We start from the raw sequence: 22723 nt of genomic DNA, 5'->3' as shown, positions 1-22723 counted from the left end.
AACGACGCATCAAAGCTCAGAGTTATGGAGAAATTTTACAGTAAAAGTCTCATTCCTACGCAGACTAGAATAGAATAGAATAGAATAAAAATAGAATAGTTTTTTTAACTACCTATTTGATTTTCAATTGGAAACAATTGTCGTCTTATTTAATGCACTTAAAAAAAACAACAGTTGTCCAATTTGCTGTACAATATTTTAAAAAGACTTTTTTTATTAACTTTTTTATAATATGTAGGTGAACAAGTTAATTTAATTTGATTTTATTTGATTTATAATTTGAGTATGGGCAATTTAGTGGTAACAAATTGGTTAGTTGCTGATATTATAGATTTGTTAAATTATTGGTTAAATTAAAAATTGTATGTAGTCTAATTTCGGCTAATATTGGGTAATTGTACATGGGGGCTGTTTCATAAAACAAGTTTACCAAATAAGCCATGTTTATTAAGTTAGTCAGACTTATCAGTTGATTTTGGTTCAGAATAACTTAAATAAGCCTGGGTTTTTTATTTTTATTTTTTTATAAACAGGCCCCTGGTCAATTCATTTGTAAATTTAGAAAACACTTTAAAAACACTTATAATTTAATAATGATTTACATGTAACATTTAGATTTTCATATATTATATTCTTATGCCAAAATCACTTGAATCAATTATATGAATTTATTAAAGTGATTTAAAAGTGTTTTTTTATTATTATTATTATTATTATTATTATTATTCAGACAAATAAGTAAATCATTTAATTAGTAAATCATTTTTATGTTGTCTATTTATTGGCTATATCGACAAAAAAAAATGACAAAATAAAAAATTATCATCTTATGGCTATAGGATATTTTTTGTTAAAATAATAATAATAAATTAAAAAGTGCATTAATTGTTTTGCAATGTCAAACCCTCCAAAAATGAAGAATTAGAAATTGTTTTATTTTTTTTTCATTTAAATTAAAAATTAGGCTATGATAAATATTAAATCTTGTGAATTGCTTTTTTTCTGTAATGACCTGTTTGTGCTGTGCATGACTGCTACTGCTATATAATGTAACTGATGCTTTGGCAATGTGAGGCTTCTTGAATTATTTGTGTTGCCTAATAATTGAAGTGATGTGGGTAATTGACAAATTCATTGAAAATCCATGTTGTCACAATCTACTCAACCAAACTGCAGTTTGATTGATCTCATAATTAAGTAAATAACATTTGCTCAAAATACTTAAATATAAAATGTTTAAAATTATTCTGTAGTTTTAGTTGTTATTTACAATATTGGGGTCATCAACAGGGTATTGTTACCCCTAGGGGTCTGTGGTGTGCATCTGCAAATTATTATTTAGCCTTTCTCTTAGATGATAAGTTTATTATAATTAAAAATAATAAATAAACTGCGATATTTAGACCAACTGATTGGTCATTAAAGTTTTTAAGTGATTTAAAACCTTTGGTAAAACAACATTTCTTAGTAACTGTGTAAACGTGCTGAATATACTAAAAATGCAAATCAGATTGCATATGATTTTTTATGGCATATGGACTTTGTCATCAGGCTGTTATTAATTAGGTCCTATGTTCCCTTCTTGGGTTCTTCTTCTTCTGCGTGTGTGTGTGTGTGTGTGTGTGTGTGTGTGTGTGTGTGTGTGTCAGTGTTGCCAGATCTCGCGAGACAAATAAGCAACCAATAAAAAATAAATAAAATTTGTGGGGACGGATTTTTAAATTGTGGGTACAGATTGTCAATTTACATCCATGTGGACAGATTGGTAAACTGAGCTTCAGGACAATGACCACAAAAGGGAGTTAAACCACCTTCTAACATTAGAAAACTGATGGAATATCAAATATAGACTGATGTACCGAGTACATTATATACACAGTAAACATCTGATAATTAAACATTAAACACACACAACTAAATATTATCCTGAATTCACAAATTCTTTATTTATTATTGCATTTAAAAAAAACTCTCCTACAGTCCAGTCAGTCACCATCAGTCGCAACTCGCACGCATTTATTTAAAGATTACGTCACTCATTGACGACATTTTCCTAACCAGAAAAAAACATAGACAGTAAAAGAAATGGACACAGCGACCCCATTTGAACTCAATTGAGACAAGTGAAGCCCATTTTTAGCGTTTTTTAGCACTTCCGTTTCTGACGCGCAGACTCAAACTAAGCTTGATGATGTCAGGAACCTGTCTGACAGATATAAATCTTCTAGTGGCTGTGCGTGCAAACTGCCATCGTTAATCTTGCAGAGACGGCGAGCTTGAGCGGGGAGTTCTTTGGCGTGAGTGAGCAGGAGTAAGTATTCTGATTAATTATTTTGTATAGTATTTTAAAATGTAACGCCAGTATGCCATATTAAGTTAATTGCCTGCGAGCTTCTCCTCCTGTCTGTACGGTAATGCGACAGAGAGTCGAGTGGTTATGACGCAATCGTTAGCCTATTTTTTACAAAAACTGTTTCTACGAGGCCATAATGTAACATAGAAGGTAATGGAGCCCTTTATACATCGTTGTGTATCTTTAGAAATAAGTAATGGACAAACGGAGTCTTTAAACGCCTCAGATGTAAAGTTATTCGTTGTCATAGTGACACCAAAATGAATGGGAGTCAATGGGAATGCTAACGCAAGTGAAGTTCTGCTACAAGATGGCGGCACGCGGCCGACTTCAACTTCCGGTCGTCTTCCTTGCCGCCTGAAAAAAAAACAAAAAAAAACACTTTGACCTGCTCTGCCTCTGATTGGCTAGTACTGCCATCTGGGTCAGAGCCATTTAGAAGCAGGATATGGATTGGGAAAAAACTCTGCTGTCTCCTAAAAGGGAGGGACAGAGAACAGGCTAGAACTCCAACGTTTAAATAACATATAGAAAATATCTGCTTGATAACATATTATGGAGCTTGGAACAAGCCAAAATAAGCAACTACACATAAAAAACAAGCCCAAAAAAACGCGACCCGCGACTACCAACATTTGTAAGAGACTTCACAGAAAAACAAGCCCAAAGTCGCATATAATAAGCGGACTTGGCAACACTGGGTGTGTGTGGGGCTGTTGTTGGCATATATGAAGTGCATCACTGCCAACTGGTAAGCTTTTTTTTTTTTTTTTGTAAACAAACTCTGATGCTGTCAAATATTGAATAATAATAATTATATTAATAATAAAACATTTGTTTTTTGAATTATGCTTTAAAATGTTTGTTGACTCAAAATGAATTTTTTTTCCCCTAAAGTTTAGAAATCAAATTCTTCCTTTCATATATGTGGGACAGCATCATCAGAAGTTCTACTGTCCCTTTGTCTATTTCCCTATGTCATGTTCACTATTCTGTACAGTGTAGGCTACTTTTAAGAGATGCAGGTTTGAATCTAAATTTTAGTTTATGGTTTCTTCTCTTCCGTTCCCAATCCTGCATTTCTTTAAATGATAAAACTATCTACCTGTTCTATCATCCTTCCATTGTTTTTACCCTTTATTTGCCATTTAACTATACTCTTTGTTTCAGCCTTTCTATATATATTTCATATTTATAAATATGTTTCTTTGCACTCCTCATTTACTTTTACTCCCACATGAGTTGCTAACCATAAAAATTTTAAACTTTATCCCATTATCTGAAACCTATATAACATTTGTAGTATTTTAATCAAGATGTCTGCTCTACTTTCAGTATGTTCCCAAGGTTTACCCCATGTCCTTATGATAGCATAACCCTAACCCTGGGAACACTGAAGCATGTGTTTATAATTGCCATATAAATATAGGGAACATAAGACCCTGGGAACATAGGTCCCTTTGTCATGTCTTCTTCATGTGCCGTATAAATGTGGGGACCATGGGAACATATGAATGATCTTGTTGAAACATTTCTGAACAGTGGGCTTTATGTACTGATTGTCTTAACTGTGCCTTGTCAGTAGAGAAAAGTTACATTTTGATTAAAGGTCTGTTTTCAATGACATGAAGGGGAAAAAAACATAATTCATACAAAAGGAATTGTGTCATGTTTGTGTTAGTGTGGATGATGCATTAAAATTTAGTTTGGGGTGGGGGGGGGGGTTTGGCATCTAGTGCATTGAATTCAAAACCGCTTGATCTTATTCTATTTTATCTTCTTCGAGCAATTTCTCATGCAGTTGTTCCTGTACTCACTTATATCATTAGCATATCCCTCCACACTGTTGTTTTCCCCTCATCATTTAGACAGGCTCATATAACTCCACTACTTAAGAAACCCACCCTCAACCCATCTTTTTTAGAGAACTACAGATCAGTTTCCCTTCTTCCTTTCATTGCAAAAACACTTGAACGAGCTGTTTTCAACCAAGTTTCTGCCTTTCTCACACAGAACAACCTCCTTGACAGCAACTAATCTGGCTTCAGGAGTGGACATTCAATGAGACTGCCTTGCTCTCAGTTGTTGAAGCCCTAAGACTGGCAAGAGTGGGATCCAAATCTTCAGGACTTATCCTGCTTGATCTGTCCGCTGCTTTTGACACTGTTAACCACCAGATCCTCCTGTCAACCCTACTGGCAAAGGGCATCTCAGGATCCGCACTCCAGTGGTTTGAGTCTTACCTATCAGATAGGTCCTTCAAAGTATCTTGGAGAGGTGAGGTGTCCAAGTCGCAACATTTAACTACTGGGGTGCCTCAGGGCTCAGTTCTTGGACCACTTCTCTTCTCTGTCTACATGACATCATTAGGTTCTGTCATTCAGAAACATGGCTTTACATACCACTGCTATGCTGATGACACTCAGCTCTACCTCTCATTCCATCCTGACAATCCGACGGTAACTGCTCGGAACATGCTGCACTCTGAACCTTTCTTTCGGAACATGCTGCACAACTTCTTGTTCAAGCTCTTGTTCTGTCCAGGCTGGACTATTGCAATGCTCTCAATTGGCAGGTCTTCCAGCCAGTTCTATCAAATTTTACAATTAATCCAAAACACAGCAGCAAGATACATTCTTAATGAACCAAAAAAAAAAACATGTCATACCTCTGTTTATCAGTTTGCACTGGCTACCTATAGCTGCTCGCTCGCATAAAATTCAAGGCATTGATGTTTGCCTACAAAACCATCACTGGCTCTGCACCCCTTTACCTAAATTCATAAATTCATTACTTCAGACTTACGTGCCCTCTAGAGGCTTGCGTTCTGCAAGTGAACGTCGCTTGATTGTGCCATCACAAAAGAGGCACAAAGTCACTTTTGTACAATTAACAAAAGAAACAACAAAAATACCTCTAACACTAGCTTGCTGTATTATTTTTCTATTCTATGTTTTCTTTTTATTTATTATATTATTTAAAAACCCTTGCTACGTGTACTGCGTTTAAGCTAACTGAGACTTGTTATAGCACTTATATCATTGCTCTTCTGTTGTTTTTAATTGCTTCCATTGTCCTCATCTGTAAGTCGCTTTGTATAAAAGCGTCTGCTAAATTACTAAATGTAAATGTAAAACCCAACAGCTGCATATTTCTCGTGTATGTTTAAATTAAGATTGACGTTAGTGTTAAGAATAGGGTTTGATCAGAGTTTAACCTTATTACACTAGTAAATAGTCTAATCGCGACCTTTGTTTTGTCGGGTGGCGGCCCATGATTCAGGCCAACACCGGAAGCTGTCATGAGACTCTGCGTTAACATTGCGGTGCTAGCTCGCGCTGGAGCGCTGAGAAGTGAGGCAGTGTGACAGGCGCGTTACTTGAGCGGGTCGTAAAGGGTCGCATTGAGGGCAGCACGGCCGTGTTTTTCTTATACCAAAGCTCGTTTCGCGTCAGCCGCAGGTGCTATTTCGTGGAATGACCCCGTCTGCTGAGGAGAAAAGAGATTGAGGTTGACTGCAGCTGAACACTAAAGTTGTTCGGGTTTTTTTCCCCGGCGGGTGTGTGAAGGTAGGCGGCTAAACGAGCGCGCTAACAGACACTATTGATAAGGACCGTTAATTAACTTCAGAAATTCACAAAGAGATGATAAACGAGATGTATGTGTTGCAGCTCTATTTATTCACTTGTAGTCCATAACTGTGCCATTAGTGTTTTGCTCCTTAAACAAAGATAAAGTGATATTGAGTAGTTTTATCTGGCTCCAGCAGTCTTAGCATGTTAGCACAGATCTCACGGACTGAATCTCACCACATCATAAACTGACCAAAATAAGCGCTAACTGTCATTATAACACACTTTATAAACATCTTACATGTAACTTCTGTCTCACCTTGAAATAAATGTGTGCATTACTAGTCTAAATCGAAGTGTGAGGTTAAAATATAACATTAAAATAACATTATTGCATAAACTAAACAATCCAGTCAGCATAGTAGGATGCAGTTGTTCCACATTATCATTCAAAACCAGCCCTCTCTCACAAGGTTCAGTAGTTGTGCATCCTGTTGTATTACACTTTAATGTTCCCTATATCTGATGAGAAATTAAATGCGAGCTGATTATTATTGCCACATTCTTAAATTACTTGATTCTGTCTCAGAGTGGAGTTTAGAATCCATAGATGACTAGGACCGATCATCTGGTTTTGCTGAATAGACGTAAATTGGCTTTTTTTTCCAGACAGCAATGTTTAGCAAAGCAGTTTTCAGTTCTCTTTGCTGGTTTTACTGTGAAGTGATGTCTGAGTGAGTGAATCATTATTATGTGTATTTTTTATACTTTAGATAATAATTTCGTGAAATGGATATAAGCAAGCTTATATGAATCAAGTTTATTATGTTAAGTGGGCAATATAGTTTTTAACTAGATAAAGATATTTATGAAAGTAAACTGCATCCCTTGAAACCAATCTTATCAGTTTTAAGAGTTTCTGTTACTGGTATAAGACCTCGCCTGGGGGTTTCCTTGTCTTTCCCAAATGGTTTCTGTTCCCAACGGTTGTTGCTTTTGACTGAAATTGCATATAACTTTTTCAAATAATTTTTTTTTGGTCTGTTAACTTTGAAAGTTAGCTTTTTTTTTGCATTGTACTTCTGTTGTAGAGAATATATTGATGAAATTATTTTTTAGTGCAACAGTGGTTATTTTTATTGAATATCAACACATATTACCTAGGGATGGGCGTTTTCCGCAAATATCACATTCGAATATTTGAGCTCACAAAAAACGAATATTCGTTTATTTAAATTAAGTTTAATGAGACAGACGTTATTTTTCAGCAACATTTATTGTTTCCGTCATTTTGAATAAGCTTACACACAATAAGCTTGAACATTACACATCGTGTTTTGTAGCTGAAAACCTTTAACAATGCGTGCAAACAAACAAAAGTACAGATTAAAAGCAAAAAAACAAAAAAAAAACAAAGTGAACAAAGAAAAAAAAAGTGAACAAAGAAAAAACGTAAAGCAGCCTGTGGCAATTAGGCTATTGTAGAACGTAGCCTACACTTAACTTTGAAACTTTTAAACTGCCAGCAAATATTTTTTGCTTTTTTTTTCTATTGTTTCACATGTTCTTGTTAAGAAACACAGGCATGTAAACATGATCGGGGGAAAGTCGGCTCCTTAGTCTGTTAACAATAAGGCTGGCCGCGGAGAAAACGCGCTCTGACGGCACAGACGTTGGAGGGACTCACAAATAACGGTGTGCTAAGCGAATAAGTTTTGTGAAGCGCTTCGTGTTTTCGTTTCACCACTGAATGGGATCCTCAACTGGTGGAATACATGGCTCCAGCAAGAACTGTTCCCACTCGTCTCGGCTGGACTCTCTGTAATCATCGCTGAAGAACTGGCTCAGCCTTTTCCGACGAGTGGGCATTGCATCCTCTTCATCGTTGGTGACGGCGGCTGCATCCGCACCACTCGCATCAAGGAAAATGTTCTGATAATGTTCAAAAAAGTTTTTTTTTCTTACTTCTCTCATGTTTTCATTGAGAAACCTGAGATGTTTGTGCCGAGGGTCTAGGGCAGACGCGAGAAGAGGAGTTTTCACTGTATTCTCCAAGTTAGCGGTGTTTATTCGTTGCTTGAGAGATGCCGCAACAATGTTCATGAATTCGGTCACTTTCTGTGATTCTCCACGGCATATTTGAAGTACTGTAGAAGACCGCAGTTCTTAGGGGCCGTTCACATATCGTGCTTTTGCACGCTCAAGTTCGTTATTTCCAATGTAGGTGCGCGGTATGGTATGCGCGCTCATAATGGAAGCGACGCAGTCGCGATGCGCACGCAGTTCGACGCGCCCGTTTTTTCCAGGCGCGTCCGCACTGCATCGAGTTAAAAACATCTCAACTTTTTCTGAATGCCGCAAGCGCACAGCAGGTCATGTGACAAGAACTAACCAATCAGCTTCATCCTTTCCCGTAACAACGTTGAAAGCTCAGCCAAGATGAAGGAACAGCTGATCATAGCTGTATATGGATTGCCATTTTGAAATAAATTTAGTAGCAGAGCTACTGAAAGCAATTTTTTGTGCTGCAGATCCATTTATCCTTTGCTGAAATTTCTGCGTCTTAATGGAGAGAGCGCGTCATTGGCAGACGCCCCAGGAGCGCTTCTGCCCGAGTGCTTTGGAAAGGAGAAAGTGGCGCGCATAGCGTTTTCCATGCGTTTTTAGGCGCAATATCTGAACGTCCCCTTATTCGTTCATTAATAATTTTTTGCTTGCATACATCTTCAAATATGCCGTGGAGAGTCACAGAAAGTGACCAAATTAAGTTTTATTGTGAATTATTATTATTATTTTTTTTGCGAAATTCGAATATCATTTTTATTTATCGAATAATAAGAGCAGAACGAATATTCGAATGTTCGACTATCCGTGCACACCCCTAATATTACCGAGCTATAGTAATTGGATGGATAAAGATTAATACCAAAAATGTAGTCTTTACTCAGTAATATAATCTTCATAATTTTCCAGAAGTGGACTTTGTTAATAGATGCACATAGTTTTATTTTACGCAAATGATGTGATATTTGTGAATTTTAGTAAGTTGGATTTTCTGTGTACACTTTCTATCTGGGCTATCCGTTTGGATTTGCGCCGCTTGTCAGTTAACAACGGCTACGTGTAGTAACGGTAGGGATGGGAATCGTTAAGGTTTTAACGGTATTACTACTCTTACCGATACTGCTTAACGGTCCGGTACTTTAACGGTATTCTTATCGGTACTTTGTGTTGTGTTACTTTGTGTTGTGTTAGGCAGTCGAAAACTTTGCATTTCTCTGTCTGCACATAATGCTCTTTTGAAAGATGCTTTGACAGATTGCTTGTGTTTCCGTCCTTACATGCAAAGATTTTGTTGCACTTATGACAACCAGCGTTGTCTGCATCAACTCTAGTGAAGTATAACCACACTTTGGAACGTTTTACTGTCTCCGCCATCGTCACTCTTTGTATTAAGCGGGAGTTTTCGTACTGTAAGGGGCCATTCACATATCGCGTCTAAAACCACGTGGAAAACGCTAGGCACGCCGCTTTCTGATTTTTTTCCCCAAAGCCTTCGGGCACTTGCGCTCCTGAGGAGTCTGCTGTTGCTACGCAACCATGACCTGCTCTCTCCATGAAGACACGGAAATTTCAGCAATGGATAAATGGATTTGCAGCACTAAAAACTGTTTGCAGTAGCTCTGCTACTAAATTAATTTAAAAATCCACATACAGCTATCAGCTGTTCCTTCATCTTGGCTGATATTCAATGTTGTTACGGAAAAGGTGAGGAAGCTACATGACCTGCGGTGCGCTTGCGGCATTCTGAAAAGTTGAGATGTTTTTAACTCGATGCGGTGCGGACGCGCCTGTAAAAAACAAGCTCGTCGCTCCGCGTGCGCGTCGCGACCGCATCGCTTCCATTATGAGCGTGCATACCGTGCTCCTACATTTGAAATAATGAACTTGAGCACGCAAAAGATGCGATATGTGAACGGCCCCTTATGCATGTGTGTGCGCCGCGCTCATTCTTGTTGTGTGTGTGTGTGTGTGTGTGACTGACAGACAGCCTCCGCGGCGCGCATGAGAGATCTCGCAGATCTCACATACAAACGTCTTAATATGATTGCACATTAGAAATGTTTGGTGAGATAAAATGTGCACGATAACATTAATAAGCAAAAATACACAGTACATTATTTTTTTTTCCCTCCAGTACCGAAAGCAGAACCGATAGTGTCAGATCTTACTGATACTAAGGTCTTTCATAATTTAGCCCCGGGGCCAGTTTAATACCGGGTTTCGGTACCCATCCCTAAGTAACAGCTGCTCTGTGTGAAATCACCCACGTGATGGTATTTACCGCTTATTAGATAACCGGCTTTACTGACGAGATGCGCATTAATCATCGGGCAACATATATCGTGCACCCCTCATTTTTTCTGCCGGTGTGAAAAGTGGTGCGACCACCGCGTTTCTGCCGTTTTTTTTTTTTTTTTGCATTTGATAAACATCAAACTGCAAACAAAACAAAAGTGAAACTAAATCGCGCTAAGTTTCAGTTGCGCGCTGGACCATTTATTAGCTTGGACCGCGATGCAAACAAACTTGTTCGAGCTCAGAACAGCTTTATCCAGGAGCCAAAGTTGATTTTGCGACAGTTACTGCACAGATACAAAAGTGCAGCAAGATTTAGTGAGAAGCATTTGAATTCACCGCACAATGATAAGGCTACTGCAAGATTTACTGAGAAACATTACAATTCTCCACAGAAATCTGTCATGAACATTGGTAACGCTTACTGGAAGCATGGTGTAGTGGTAGAAATTGTTGAATGCATTACATCATTCATTTCAGGGTTTGTACAACCTTTAGAGAGAGATATTCAAGCACATTTCTATGTCTTTCAAGCATTTCACACAGCTATGGGATGAACAAAATATAATTCGTGGTAAAAAAAAAAACTCATGTAAAATTGTAAAAAACACATCAAATCACAATTATAAGTATTATTAGTCATTAATTTCTACTTTTTCCTCTATTTTGAAATTATAAAATCACTATAAAAAATAAAATCATAAAAAATATATTTTGTCAGAATTTAACTCTTGTTTTTTTTTTTTGTAACTTTTCTTTAATTTGCTACTAAAGCACACATAATTGAAGTTGGTCTGTTCCGTATGCTAGAAGAATAATGTAAAAGTGCATTTTGTATTCATCTTAACTCAAGCTTAGTGCTTTACTGTCAAATCTGTATAAACAAATAAACAAGAAATTAACATGAAATATTATTAGAAACTGCACTTATTAATGCAAAACAATAGTAATTTTTTTATTAAATGATCTTTATTTTGAATACCTCCAGCACTACCAAATCTGCTCCTGGCGCCACCATCTGTAGAACTTAGTGTCACTGGTGCTCTTAAATGTTAGTCTGGAGCCCTGGAAGCCCTGCTCCTAATCTTTCATTTGGTAGTTTGTCATATTCACATAAGAACAGCATATTTCTCCCCTCTTCAGTCTGAAAAACGGAAGTCCAACCACATTTCCAGATATGATGTTGTCTGAAATTATGAGAAGAAGAAAATGAGGAAATGCACGTTTAACGGTTTTGCAGACTGACTCATCATTTTTCAACAGGACATACATAGGTTAAACTTGAAGCAGTATTGTCCAGAGGTGGTAGTAGGTCTATGAGTGTCTCTTAATGAGATTTGTGACTTTATAATTAGGTTTCATTTTCAATCCAAAAAACAAAGGATGTGGTCTTTTTATGTTGCTGATGAGCAGGATAATTTGACTAGAACATGGTGGTTTCTTGTTTTTCTTGTTTTTTCTTTGATCAGTTTTTGACTGTACAGAGGATGATCAGTTCCCTTTCAATACTTCACTCGTACTGCGTCGAAGACGCTTATGGGGAAAAACTCCTTTTTTCTCCTGAACTGAAGCCTTATTCAATCACGCAGTGAAACTGCACGGCCATTGGTTCGTGCAGTGTTATTAAAACAAACCAATGGCTCGGCAGTGGTGCTGCACGAACCTATGGCAGCGAAGCCTGCAAAAGCCACCAAAATGGGCAGGGCATCTGGCTATATATTGGCCGCTTCGCCACAGGAATTCAGATTTTTCTCCTTCAGCGACAATGTCACATCGCTTCGCTGATCTCCGCTGAACAGCTCGAAAGTTGACACGCCTCGCATTGGAACGCGACTGCCGGTCCCCGCTGCAGACACATCACTTCCGTGCGGCCATCCGGCGAGACAGAGAGAGAGATTGAAAGAGCAAATTCTCATTGCGAGAACATGAATATCGCCTCTCTGTGCTCGCCAATCGCTTTCTTTTCCCGTTTTCTTCCTCCCGGGAGCCGGCAAGGAAGAAAAGGCAGGGAAGAGGATTAAATTGATAGTTCACCCAAAAAAATCCTAAATTATGTCATTAATAACTCATCCTCATGTCCTTCCAAACCCGTGAGACCTCAGTTTATCTTTGGAACACAGTTTAAGATATTTTAGATTTAGTCCGAGAGCTCTCAGTGCCTCCATTGAAACTGTGTGTATGGTATACTGTCCATGTCCAGAAAGGTAAGAAAAACATCATCAAAGTAGTCCATGTGACAGTTAGAATATTTTGAAGCATCAAAAATCTGGTCCAAAAATAGCAAAAACTACGACTTTATTTAACATTGACTTCTCTTCCGTGTCTGTTGTGAGAGAGTTCAAAACAAAGCAGTTTGTGATATCTGGTTCGCAAATGAATCATTCGATGTAACCTGATCTTTTTGAACCAGTTCACCAAATCAAACTGAATCATTTTAAACAGTTCGCATCTCCAATACGCATTAATCCTCAAATGACTTAAGCTGTTAAGTAATTCATTTACTCAAACAGTACACTGACTGAACTGCTGTGAAGAGAGAACTGAAGATGAACACAGAGCCGAGCCAGATAACGAACAAAAGTTTGCATCAGTTTTCGGATCACCAGTTCAGACAGTTCGATTCAATAAAGCGGTTGAACCAAACTTCTTGCCGCCACTGATGAGTCTGGCTCGGATGTCGCCACGCTCGGGGAGCTGGGAAGTGCAACGGACTTGGCACTGCGTGCTACCAAGAGCACTGCCCAGGCCATAGGGCGCTCGATGGCTAACCTGGTCGTCCTGGAGCGCCACTTGTGGCTTAACCTCATGAAAATCAAGGATGCTGATAGAGCCCAGTTCCTGGATGCGCCGATCTCCCCCAGCGGCCTCTTCAGTCCAGTGATTTGAAGGGTTCGCTGAATGCTTCACGGAGGCACAGAAGTCGTCCTAGGCAATGCGACACTTCCTGCCAAAACACGCTTCATCTGCCGCTGCCAGTCGCCCCGAACAGGTGCTGACTCGTCAGCCTCCCAAGCTAGCGCCCGCTGCTACCGCCGCTGCCCAGCCTGTGAAATCCGAGCCTCGACACTGTTCTCGCTCGGCCACCAGACGGTTTCAGTTCCCTAAACGCATGGGACCCCGGCCCAAGGTAGTGCTGGACCCCGCGCCACTGCCGTCATCCTGATCTACTGGCAAGAAAGAGGAGGGGGCTAAGTCTCGGGGGACCACCCCCCAAACTGCCCCGTGTGTTTTGCCATCCAACTCCAGGTGCCGAAGAAGTTGTTTTTGCTGCAAAGAATGGCCCCTTTTTAGCGCCCAGACAGCAAAGCGCTGTTACATTGCACAACATAAAAAACACACTCCTTTACAAAAAGAGCAGTTTTCCTCACATACCACTCACGAGTGCTATGTCCCCCCGCGGCAGACAAGCACTCGAGTTAATCCAACCTCTGTCCATCCGGGCCTCACAATGGGAAGCCATTCCCGGGATGTCAGATTGGGTCAGATTGGGCCGAAGTAGAAAATCTGCTGGTGAAGGGAGCTATAGAAGTCTTTGCCCCAGTGCATTGAGGTTTTACAGCCGTTACTTTCTAGTTCCCAAGAAGGATGGCGGGCTGCGCCCCATTCTCGATTTTAAGACATCTGAACCGCGCCCTCATGAGACGGCGCTTCAGAATGATCACGCTTAAACAAATCCTTTCACAAATACGGTCCGGGGATTGGTTCTTTTCGCTGGATCTGAAAGACACTTACTTTCACATCCAGATAGCCCCCTGTCACAGGCCGTTCTTGAGATTTTGCCTTCGAGGGCGTGGCTTACCAATACAAGGTCCTTCCCTTTGGGATGTCTTTGGCGCCTCGCACGTTTATGAAGTGCATAGATGCGGCTCTCTCCCCTCTCAGGTAGAAGGGAATCCGCATTCTCAATTACCCTGACGACTGGCTAGTTCTAGCTCAGTCAGAGGGGGAGGCATCGAGTTACAAAACTTTGCTCCTCAGCCATCTGGAATGCCTGGGGCTCAGGGTGAATTTTGCCAAGAGTTCGCTGTCTCCCAGCCAACGGATATCGTTTCTGGGAACAGTGTTAGACTCAGTTACGATGAGGACAACAATGGTGAAGGAGCGCGCCGCGGCTTCTCAGCCCTAAAAACATTCCAGAAGTTGCTGGGCCTTATGGCAGCAGTATGCCCCCTCCAATACTGGCTGAAACCGCGTGTTCCACCTCATGCATGGAGTCACGGACGCCTGAATATCAAGGTGAGTCAGGACTGCATTTCAGCCCTGACCCCTTGGAGGAACAAGCAATGGATGAAACGGCGTGCCCCGCTTGGTATGGTTTGCAGAAGGAAAATAATCTCCACAGACGCGTCCAACAGAGGTTGGGGCGCGCTGTGCGAAGGGAAACCCGCTTTTGGCCGATGGAGGAGAGCAGGCTTCACATCAGCTGCCTTGAGATGATTGCAGTTCAACGACCCTGCCAGAGCTTCCTGTCAGACCTAAAGAGCCACCACGTGCTGGTCAGATCAGACAGCATGAAAGTGGTGTCTTACATAAATCACCAAGGCGGGCTGTCATCGACGCATCTCTTCAGACTAACGTCGCGACTGCTGGAATTTACCTAGAGCAACTTGGGGTCCCTGAGAGCAGTGCATCTACTGGGCAAACTGAACAAGGGCACGGATATGCTGTTGAGAAGCGGAGCCTCTTCAGAAGAGTGGAGGCTCCACCTGCAGACAGTTCAGAAAATATGGGCTGTCTTTGGCAAAGCGGAAATAGACCTCTTCACCTCAAAAGACAACTCTCATTGCCCAACATATTTTTCCTCCTTTCTCATGCAGACGGAACGATTTGGCATCCGCACCCAGAGATGTGGTCTCTGCACCTTTGGTCGCTCAACGGGAACCTACGGGACTCCCTGAGCATGTGCTAAACACAATTTCACAGGCTAGAGCTCCGTCTACACGATGCCTCTATGCTCCAAATGGTCTGTGTTCTCCACATGGTGCTCAGACCATGGTGAAAGCCCAACCTCCTGTGACGTATCGGGGATACTGTCATTTTTACAAGAGCTCTTGGAGAAGGGACAGTCCCCCTCAACGCTCAAGGTCTACGTAGCGAATATAGCGGCGTCACACGCCCTTACAACAGGCCAGTCGGTGGTGGGCAAAAAAATTGGATGGATTCATTGTCTCTTAAAGTGACCGCGCCTAATTTAGCTATATAGCTGCTGTAATGTTAATCCAAGAAAATGAAAGAAAGAAAATCACACACTGCTCTTCTGAATTAATTTGTAGTTTTAACAAGAATTAATGCACAGTGAAACCAGCAATTATTCAGACACCAGATATATATTTTTTTAATATATTTTTTTACTAGTAGGTGCAGGACACTATAAAAGAACATACACATCTGAAATGAGAAAGTAAGTGTGCTTACCCCATTTAGCAAGAGTGTTAAGTAAAATTTAGCCTTAATAATCCATAGTATGTATAGGCCTATGACAATGTGTAGTAAATTACCTATAAAATAATTTAGTTTCAAGTTAGACTGGAGTGAGATGAAACTAGATCTGTTGCTATAGCTAGATGCTAATTTTATTAAATTTATATGGTAAAAAAATACACTATTACACCTTTTAACGTTGCATTTTTAATTGATATGATTATACTAAAATAGTTATCAGGTCTATCAAAAAAGGATTTTATCTTTCTTAATTATGAAAGCAAGTCATGGAAAAATCACAGCTTTTTTTGCAAAGAAGGCAAGAAAAGATGACAGAGTTCCTTTTTTTTATGAATAGGATAAAAAAAACTGTTTCTTTGTATTTGTTTTAAATGTAACATTTATTGTCAATATTGGACTTGCGGATCATGTGGGTACTAGGGTACTCTTTGCTGTGTGTGGATTGAATATAGATCCTTTTCATGTCGCCTTGCATTTGAACGGACAAATAAAATTTTATAAATAACCATCTTGCCTCTTAAACAGTTGAGAATCGGATGTCCAAGTTTTTATTAGATCCATGCTTTGTGTCTTAAAGTGACACTCCTTTGTGAATAGATCGCCATCCCAGGTGATATATGTAAATTTATTTTTACAGACATCCACATGAGAAACAATTACCATCCGAATCAGGCAGTTGAAGTATTATCCTATGACTTCAAAAGACTTTCATCAGAGCAGCTTTTATGGTCCACAGATTGTTCAGACTGCCTTTGATGACAATTTGGGAGGTTTAGCTGTGTCAAGTTAAGTCTGCTAATATTGTACATTTTTCCATGTACAGTACATACATCCAGATAATTGAAATTGTGTAATACTCTCAGACCAGTAAAACAGTAAAGCCTAAAAATCCAGATCAGATATAAAATATAAAATACAACTATACAAATAAGCGCATGTGAAAAAATTATAAAAATAAAGTTCAATAAAGCAGTGCAAGGCACATGGCGAATAGAGTGCAAACCAGTGAAGTGAACAAATAGTGCAGATAAAATGCTGTTAATGCTATGTGGAGGAAACTCCCCATCTACTCCAACCTTTACATGGAAGGAAAGAATATTTCTGGGTGAATTCAGTAATGATGCCATACTTGAGTGGGCAAGGTAAATATGTTTTACATTTACATTTAATCATTTAGCAGATGCTTTTATCCAAAGCGACTTACAAATGAGAACAATAGAAGGAGTCAGGTCAACAAGAGAACAACTACAGTATACAAGTGCCTTGACAAGTCTCAATTAGTCTAGTATAGAACACATAGCCGGGTTTTTTATATATATATATATATATATATATATATATATATATAAATGAAAAGACAAGAAAAGGAAAAGTGTTAGTGTTAGATGGTTAAGTGCAGGCGAAAAAGATGAGTCTTTAGATGTTTCTTGAAAATGAGTAAAGACTCAGCTGTACGAATTGAGATTGGGAGGTCATTCCACCAGCTGGGCACAGTCCAGGAAAAGGTCCGTGAGAGTGATTTTGAACTTCTTTGGGATGGCACCACAAGGCGTCGTTCACTTGCAGAGCGCAAACTTCTGGAGGGCACATAAGATTTAACCAGTGAGTTTAGGTAAGTTGGTGCCGTGCCAGTGGTCGTCTTGTAGGCAAGCATCAGTACCTTAAACTTGATGCGAGCGGCTACTGGTAGCCAGTGTAACCTGATGAGGAGAGGAGTAACGTGAGCTTTTTTCTGCTCATTGAAGACGACCCTCACTGCTGCATTCTGGATCAACTGCAGAGGCTTGACAGTACATGCAGGAAGGCCCGCCAGGAGAGCATTACAATAGTCCAGTCTGGAGAGAACAAGAGCTTGGACAAGAAGTTGGGTTGCTTGCTCTGACAGGAAGGGTCTAATCTTCCTAATGTTGTATAAGGCAAACCTGCAGGACCGGGTCGTTGTAGCAATGTGGTCTGTGAAGCTTAACTGATGATCCATCACAACTCCTAGGTTTCTGGCTGTCCTAGGAGGAGTAATGGTTGATGAGCCCAGCTGTATAGAGAAGTTGTGATGAAGCAATGGGTTAGCTGGAATCACCAGGAGTTCTGTCTTCGTAAGGTTAAGCTGAAGGTGATGGTCATTCATCCAGCTAGAAATGTCACTCAGACAGGCTGAAATGCGAGCAGCTACCGTCGGGTCATCTGGCTGGAATGAGAAGTAGAGTTGGGGTGTCATCAGCGTAGCAGTGATAAGAAAAGCCATGCTTCTGAATGACAGATCCTAATGATGTCATGTAGATGGAGAAGAGAAGTGGTCCAAGTACTGAGCCTTGAGGAACCCCAGTAGCAAGGTGGTGTGACTTTGAAACATCACCCCTCCAAGACACACTGAAGGATCTGTCAGAGAGGTAGGACTTAACCCACAGGAGTGCAGTTCCAGAGATGCCCATCTTTCTGAGGGTGGACAGGAGAATCTGGTGATTAACAGTGTCAAAAGCAGCAGACAGGTCCAGTAAGATGAGTACCGAGGATTTTGAAGCTGCTCTTGCTAGTCGCAGGGCTTCAGTAACCGAGAGCAGAGCAGTCTCAGTTGAGTGGCCACTTTTGAAGCCAGATTGGTTGCTGTCCAGGAGGTTGTTCTGTACAAGGAACATAGAAAGCTGTTTGAACACAGCTCGCTCAAGTGTCTTTGCAATGAATGGAAGAAGGGATATCGGTCTGTAGTTTTCAAGAAGCGCTGGATTTAGAGATGGTTTCTTGAGCAGTGGGCTTACCCGAGCCTGTTTGAATGCTGAGGGAAATGTTCCAGAGTGAAGAGAGAAGTTGATAATGTAAGTAAGCGAAGGTATGACTGAAGAAGAGATCGCTTGAAGGAGGTGAGTGGGGATCGAATCAAGTGTACAAGTAGTAGGATGATTGGACAGGAGAAGTTTGGAGTCGTCCATCTCTGAGAGTGGGGAGAAGGAGGAGAAAGAGTGTGCGTCGGTCATTGTGAAGTTGTCCTCAGTCTGCAGTGTGGAGAATTGGTCACTGATGAATCTTGTCTTATTTGTGAAGAAAACTGCAAAGTCGTCCGCTGTAAGAGTCGATGGAGGAGGTGGTAGCGGTGGATTAAGGAGAGAAGAGAAAGTCTTGAAGAGTGTCCGAGCGTCACAACAGCTGTTAATTTTGTTTTGGTAGTAGGATGTTTTAGCCGTGAAGACATTTGCAGAGAAGGAAGAGAGAGACTGATACACACAGAGGTCGATAGAGTTTCTGGATTTCTGCCATTTCCTCTCTGCAGCCCTGAGTTTAGAGCGATGTTCACGGAGAACCTCGGACAGCCAGGGGGCAGATGGGGCGGTGCGTGCTGGTCTAGACAACAGTGGGCAAAAGTTGTCCAAGCAAGATGTTAAAGTGGAGCAAAGAGTGTCCGTATCGCTGTTCGTGTCCAGAGCAGAAAACTGAGAGAGTGCAGGAAGTGAGGATGAAACCACAGAAGATAGGCGAGATGGAGAGAGTGAGCGACGGTTCCGTCGAAAGGTGACCTGCGTTGGAGTGTGAGGAACTTAAGGAGTAAGTGCTAGGTGGCTTATCTAAGTGGATGTTGAAGTCACCAAGCAGTACCAGAGGAGTACCATCTTCAGAAAAGTTTGATAGCAGCACATCCAACTCCTCCAAGAAGTTTCCCAATTGACCTGGGGGACGATAAATGACCACAAAGTGGATTTTAATAGGGTGGGTTACAGTAATGGCATGTGATTCAAATGAACCAGTACCTGTAGGTGATGGCTGAAGATCAAATTTCCATTCTTTTGATATAAGGAGACCTGTACCTCCACCCCTCCCAGTGGTACGAGGAGTGTGGGAACAAGTGAAATTAGTGGAGAGGAGAGGCCCTGCTTCACCGGCCTCCCCTGCATCGCTTCCCGGCTGGATGGTAGCTTTCTTCCGGATGAGCGTACGTCCCCGAACTCAAAGCCCGCCCCATTTCTTCCTGAGCTTCACGAAGAGGTGGCAAAGGCTTGGAATGCTCCATACTCAGCGCAAACTCGTTCGTCTGTTTCACCAGCATTCTCCACACAGAGAAGTCCGCTGCACAGGCCATGGGACGAGTTATGGCTTCCGCTACTGTGGCTGAGAGGAATCTATGGCTGACGCTATCAGACATGGCAGAGTCTGAACACACCGCGTTCCTCGACGCCCCGCTGACTCCCGCTGGCCTCTTCGGATCTTCTGTCAACGAGTTCGTTGAGAGATTCGTCGAGGACCAGAAAGCGTCACAAGCGTTCAAGCACTTCCTCCCGAAGCGCTCCGGTTCTGCAGCGAGTCATGCTAGACCGGCCCCGCAAAGCTCTCAGCCACACCCCCCGCCTCCTGCTGCTTCATCGCAACAGCGTCAGCAACGCAGCTCGAGACCCCGCTCTCGCTCTACCGGCCGTCGCCCCGCGCCGCGGGGACCACGGCAGAGGATTACGGTGAGGCCGGAAGCCCCGAAGTCATCCTAGCACTCCTAGGAAAGCGCCGGTGTACGAGTCCCGCTGCGGTCGAACTCTCACCCAAGTGCGCCGCTGTTTCAGTTTTAGGAATTGTGACTGTCTCAGCATCTTCTGCAACGCGCAAGCCTGTACAGTTGCCCGCTTGCCTGCACACAAAAGCCGTTATCACGGCTACCCAGATATTTCCCGAAAAGAGTGTAATTTCTGGTGTCCCGGCCACGGCCGATGGTGCTATAAATGTAGTGATGATGCCCACTGCTTAGTGCCCATCTCAACATATAAGCACAGCCCTTCACACAGGGCTCGCGCCCATAAAAGCGACTCAGGTTGATCGCGCGCACTACATAGTAAACGTGCCCACTCCTCAGTGCCCACAAACACTATGTCACATACGGCATTTGGTTTCTGTAAAAACGAAACCCGTGCACGTTCGTTCTGCCCAGGCAGACAGTGAGTCGAAAGCAGTAAATGTGCACGCTTACAGCCCACAATTACTCACAGACAGCACTAGTCCCATGGGACCCGCTCAGCCTGTCACAGGCATAACGCCCATGTTACAGCACATCGAAGCGCTGCCGTTGCCCAGCCAACAGAGCGCGCTTCGCATCCAACCCTTAGCCATTCATGCAGACGCATGGTCAGCACTTCCAGGGGTTTCGGATTGGGTGCTAGACATTATAAAGAGAGGCTACTCGCTACAGTTTTTTCAACTCCATTCACGCTTTTTAGCGCGCGTCGATACTACGGTCATAACAGAAACGCAGTTTCAAAATGCTTACAACCAGGAAAGTCCTTGCGCATATTCGCAGAGGAGACTGGTTCATGTCGATAGATCTGAAGGACGCGTATTTTCAAATACAGATAGCGTCACGTCACAGGCGATACTTGAGATTCGCCTTCGAGGGCCAGACATACCAGTATACAGTCCTGCCGTTCGGCTTGTCCATGGCTCCTCGTACGTTTACGAGATGCATGGATGCAGCGCTTGCTCCTCTCAGACTCAGAGGCATGCGAGTGCTTAACTATTTGAACGACTGGCTGATTCTGGCTCAATCATGATCAGAGCTCGTGGAACACAGGGCCATTATACTCGATCACCTCGAGAAACTCGGTCTCAGTGTCAACTGGACGAAGAGTTCGCTGAACCCCAGTCAGACGATACTGTTTTTGGGTATAGCTCTGGACTCACGCTCCATGACGGCGCGGCTGTCGCCACAGCGCGCATTGGGCATTCAGCGTGCAGTGAGCTCTCTCCGCTGCGGCGCGACCTTCTCGCTCAGAGAATTTCAGAAGATGCTAGGTCTCATGGCCTCAGCATCACCAGTTCTTCAGTTGGCCCTGCTCCGCATGCGCCCCTTGCAGTTCTGGCTGAAAGCGCGAGTACCGCGCAGAGCGTGGATATCCGGTCAGTTGTGTCTCAAGGTCAATCAGAGCTGTGTCACAGCCTTGAAGCCCTGGACAGCGAACGACTGGTACCAATCAGGTGTAAGCCTGGGGACTTACTCGAAAGTGAAAGTGGTGTCGACGGACGCCTCCACTTCGGGATGGGGAGCGCTGCTCGAGGGCAGACCGTTCTTTGTCCTGTGGTCAGAACAGGAAAATCTCCAACATATCAACTGTCTGGAAATGCTGGCAGTGGAGAACGCGCTGACGCCCTTTTGTCCCCGAATCAAGGACCACCACGTCTTAGTCCGTTCGGACAACATGTCTGTGGTGTCCTACATAAATCACCAGGGCGGTCTCAGGTCCCGAAACCTGTACAGGTTGGCGGAACGCCTCCTGGTTTGGGCTCAGCGCAACTTGTGCTCGCTGAGAGCAGTTCATGTGCCCGGGCTACAGAATCTAGGTCCAGACAGACTGTCCAGAAGCAACATTCCCACGGGCGAATGGTCTCTACACCCACAGACAGTCCAGCTGCTGTGGGAGAGATTTGGCAGGGCGGTAGTGGACCTCTTCGCGTCCCACAAAAACGCTCACTACCCCGCGTTCTTTTCCAAGAACGAAAGCGCGCTGTCACAAAGGTGGCCGCGCTGCCCACTCTATGCTTTTCCCCCCGTCTCCCTCCTTCCGCAGGTGATAGAACGGGTGAGGGAAACAAGATGCTCAGTACTGCTTGTAGCACCACTTTGGAAGAACCAACCATGGTTTCCAGATTTGATGCAGCTAGCAGACACTGCCCCGTGGCCAGTGCCGTTGAGGAGGGACCTCCTCTCTCAGGCCAGGGGCTCGATTTGGCACCCTCAACCGGAGTTGTGGTCCCTCCATGTGTGGGCGCTCAACTGTTACCCGCTGATCTCTCAGTGGGAGTGCTAAATACTATCACTCAGGCTAGAGCTCCGTCTACTCGACGGCTATATGCCTCGAAGTGGTCAGTATTCTCCAGCTGGTGCACAGCTCGGGAACGTTCACCCCTTAGTTGTGAGGTGACGGAGGTTCTCTCCTTCCTACAGGAGCTGTTGGATAAGGGCAGAGCCCCCTCCACGCTCAAAGTTTACGTGGCGGCTATCGCAGTGTTTTCTGAGACAACGCTCGGTCAGTCA

At 42.6% G+C, this 22723-nt stretch overlaps 1 protein-coding gene across 2 annotated transcripts in view; it reads left to right on the top strand.

The window, feature by feature from the left end:
* The first annotated feature begins 5714 nt into the window (after positions 1–5714).
* LOC132119233 (ras-related protein Rap-1A-like) overlaps positions 5715–22723 on the top strand; it is a 69182-nt gene continuing 52173 nt past the window's right edge. For both annotated transcript variants that reach the window (XM_059529034.1, XM_059529033.1), the window contains exon 1: positions 5715–5922. The gene's annotated coding sequence lies outside the window, so the exon portion shown is untranslated. The remainder of the gene's footprint in view (positions 5923–22723) is intronic.

This window comes from Carassius carassius, chromosome 38, assembly GCF_963082965.1.
Source record: "Carassius carassius chromosome 38, fCarCar2.1, whole genome shotgun sequence".
Lineage (NCBI taxonomy): Eukaryota > Metazoa > Chordata > Actinopteri > Cypriniformes > Cyprinidae > Carassius > Carassius carassius.
The sequence above is the reverse complement of the archived record's forward strand: the minus strand, read 5'-3'. Positions and strand labels throughout refer to the sequence as shown.